The sequence below is a fragment of the Myotis davidii genome, unplaced genomic scaffold (assembly GCF_000327345.1).
Source record: "Myotis davidii unplaced genomic scaffold, ASM32734v1 scaffold378, whole genome shotgun sequence".
NCBI classification, from domain to species: Eukaryota; Metazoa; Chordata; class Mammalia; order Chiroptera; family Vespertilionidae; genus Myotis; species Myotis davidii.
Window position 1 is genome coordinate 508,400 of NW_006290631.1, and position 4,029 is coordinate 512,428.

The 4,029-nt window shown below is 43.6% G+C and overlaps 1 long non-coding RNA gene across 1 annotated transcript in view; it reads right to left on the bottom strand.

Moving 5' to 3' along the window:
- Nucleotides 1–841, bottom strand: part of LOC107183062 — a 3,905-nt gene extending 3,064 nt beyond the window's left edge. The window contains exon 1 of the long non-coding RNA XR_001513834.1: nucleotides 677–841. This is a non-coding gene — a long non-coding RNA (uncharacterized LOC107183062). The remainder of the gene's footprint in view (nucleotides 1–676) is intronic.
- Nucleotides 842–4,029: the final 3,188 nt, after the last annotated feature.

Here is a 4,029-nt window from a genome sequence, read left to right on the forward strand (position 1 = left end):
AGCTCAGTTGGTTGAGCATCATCCCATGCACCGAAAGGTCATCAGTTCAATTTCGGGTCAGGGTACATGCCCAAGCTGTGGATTGGGTCCCCTGTCAGGGTGTGTACAGGAAGCAACCAATCAATGTTTCTCTCTCTCTCTTACTCTCCCTTCCTCTCTCTCTAAAATCAATTAAAACATTGTGTGTGTGTGTGTGTGTGTGTGTAGAGAGAGAGAGAGAAAGGGGGGCTATCTAATTACAATATTTCTTTTTCAAATAGTGTTTGTCATCAAAGTAAAATGAATTGAATATGTAATAATTAATAAAAAAATACCTTGGGCTTAATTTGATTGAGTAATTAGAATTTCCTTTGACAAAATCCTAAAGATTGGCTATGAACATTTTACATATTTATAACAAAGGAAGATGCTTCTGGTTTCACTCAATATTTTCAAGAACCTGTGTTAGTCTAAAACATTTAACAAATTTGCTACTAAAATAATAGGGCATGAATGTAATCACAAAACGAGGTAACCAGCCGTGTCAGTAAATGCCCCCAAGGAAATGTGTTTAACAAACAACATAATTTCTGGGATTTGATACATAAAAGGACATTTTTCTTCTCCTCCCTCCTCCATCTCAATTCTCTAAACAAATAGAGCCTTCCAAGTCTGAGATAGGAGAACGTACACTCACCTTTACATACATTTTTGGGCAGATCTTATGAACACCTATTCCACGCATATGCCCAGTTTTTCTGTCCAAGTAGGTACTCTGTACAGAGACTGCATGGTCACTGAGGCACCTGACCCAGACATCACCTTCACCTTTACATTCCAACTGCACACCTTTGCCTATGCACAACCTTAGGGGAAAAAAAGGAATTACATTTTGTTTTGATAAGTATTAAAAAATATGTATTAGTTCAGATGACATACCATACTCAATATTAAAAAATTAAAAAAGAATAAATAACTTCATATAACTCCATAACCAAAAGATTGCCATTGTATATTTTGTATATTTCCTTCTTTTTAAAATATCTCATACTATATAATAAAAGCATAACATGCTAAGTGTCCGACCGTTCATTCAACCATTCCACCAGTTGCTATTATGTGCACTGACCACCAGGGGATAGACATTCTGACAGTAGGTTAGCTTGCTGCTGGGTTCTGGCCTATTGGGACTGGGTGAGATGGGCTGGACATGCCCTGGAGCCCTCCTGCGGTCCTTCCCTGGCCAGCCAATCTCCCACGGTCCCTCCCTGGCTGGCAGGCCCCCATCAGCTCCAATCAGGACTAGGAGAGACAGCCCAAATCGTTCCCGATCACTGGCCAGGCCAAGGGACCCCACTGGTACACGAATTCATGCACTGGGCCTCTAGTTCATATATAATAATGATGGAGATATACACACACACACACACACACACACTAATAAAAGAGAAAGATGAAAATTGACTGTACCTTCGCGACGCCCAACAGCCAATCAGGAATGAGTATGCAAATTAACTCAACAAAGATGGCAGGTTAATTTGCATAGCAGGACCTGAGCAGCCGGGGGTGGGGTGAAATGCAGGAATTCTGCACAGCTCTGGCCACTCTGGGCCTCTGAGCAGCATGGGAAGGCAGAAAGGTGGCTCTGTGCCAGAGCAAAGGCAGAAAGGCGGCTCCAGGCCAGAGCGAAGGCAGTGCTGGCAGCCAGGGGAAGGAAGGCCCACTCTTGCATGAATCTTTGTGCATCGGGCTACTAGTATATGACCAGCCGGTTGGTATGACATGCACTGACCACCAGGGGGCAGATAATCGATGCAAGAGCTGCCGAGCTGCAGTGACTTGGCAGTGGTGGTTTTCGGGTGATGCACCCTAGAACCAGAAAGGAGGGAACCCAATTACTAATGGGGCTACACAATTCCACCTTCAGCCATGGGTTATGTTGTTGCTGGGGCACTGTCGGCCCCGAGTCTGGTTTACTGCTGAGCTGCGGTGACCACAGACACCCTTTGAGTTGAGGCACTGCCCCAGGTGCGGCTGGCTGGGGAAGGACCGCAGAAAGTTGGCTCCAGGGCGTGTCCAGCTGTCTCACCCAGTCCCACCCCACCAGCCACCTTCTAATTAATTTCTTTCAATGTGCATGAATCCATGCACCAGGCCACTAGTATACATAATATAATACTTAGTTACTCTGTGTCAGAAACATTTAACATAAATTCTCACTGAACCCTCAATTCAATGAGCTAAATATTATTATTCCCACTTTATAAATGATTAAACTAAAGTCCTAATCGGTTTGGCTCAATGGATAGAGCATCAGCCTGCGGACTGAAAGGTCCCAGGTTCGATTCTGGTCTAGGGCATGTACCTTGGTTGCAGGCTCATCCCCAGTAGGGGGTTTGCAGGAAGCAGCTGATTGATGTTTCTCTCTCATCGATATTTCTAACTCTCTATCCCTCTCCCTTCCTCTCTGTAAAAAATCAATAAAATATATTTTTTAAAAATGATTAAACAAAGGCTAATAGCTACAAACTGATAGCCACTAGCTACTATAAGTAGCCATTTAATTTAATTAAAAATAATATGAAAATCAAGCTAATCACATGACTACATTTCAAGTGCTCAAAGTTACACATGGCTAGTGGCTACAGTACTGGACAACACAGATACAAACCATTCCCTTCATCACAGACGTTTCTATTAGACAGCACTGGCTTAGGGACCAGGTGATTTGCCAGGCACACAGCTACCGATAGAGCCAAGATTATGTATTTACACACACACACATTTTCTTAGAGTTGAGATTACAAAGTACCTAACACTGTGTATGTTTTCCTATAATATTTCATCTTAAGCATTTACATGTGATTATATAAACATTTTATTAATATTTTATTAACATTTTAATGACTACATAAAAAAAGTTTATCAAAATGTACTCAACCACTTCTCTTTCATTGTTCCCCAACATTATAAATAACACTTGCAGAGCCATGTATTCATTTTATATTATTTCCTTTCAATAGGTGTGTAGAATACATGATTGGAGGATACGAAAATTAGTTTTTAAATTGGATTCCAAAACGTCTCGTTACTATTCAAAACAGGAACCTCACTTACCAACAAAAGAATCTTTAAGATGTTGTGGCAAATGAAATATTAAGCAGCAACAAAAAGAATAAAACCTTGTCATTTTGACAACATGGGTATTATGCTAAGTAAAATGAGTGAGGCAGAAAAAGACAAATATCGTATGGTTTCACTTATATGAGGAATCAAAAAACAAAACAAAATAAAAACAGGCCCATAGAAACAGAGACCAACAGAATAGTTACCAGAAAGGAGGTGGTGGGGGAATGGGTGAAAAGAGAAAGGGGAATCCAATACAATAAAAGCCTAATATTTTAGTGTCCAGTCGTCCAGTTGTCTGTTCAACCAACCGAAGTGTAATATGCTAATGATATGCTAAGGCCGCTCAACTGCATGCTATGACATGCACTGACCACAAGGAGGCAGACACTCTGGTAGGTTAGCTTGCTGCTGGGGTCCAGCCGATTGGGACTGAACATGATCGGCTGGACATATACTGGAGCCCTCCCACGGTCCTTCCCCAGCTGGTCAACCTCCCACGTCCCTCCCTGACCCTGATCATGCAGTAGTGGGGTCCCTCAGCCTGGCTTGCACCCTCTCGCAATCCAGCACCCCTCGGGTGATGTTGGAGAGCCGGTTTCAGCCCAATCCCACGGACCAGGCCGAGTAACCCCACTGGTCCACAAATTTGTGCACCAGGCCTCTAGTCTATATATAAAAGGCCTAAGCAACTGTTACAACCGAACAACTGGAACGACAGGTTGACCAGCTGCTATGATACACACTCAATGCAAGAGCTGCCCCCTTGTAGTCAGTGTGCTCCCACGGCCAACCTCCCGCAGCCCTTCCCCCGCTGCCAGCCAACCTCCCGGGGTCCCTCCCCACAGCCGGCCAGCACCCTGATAGGCCTCGATCGCCAACCAGGCTGAAGGACCCCACTCGTGCACAAATTCATGCAGTGGG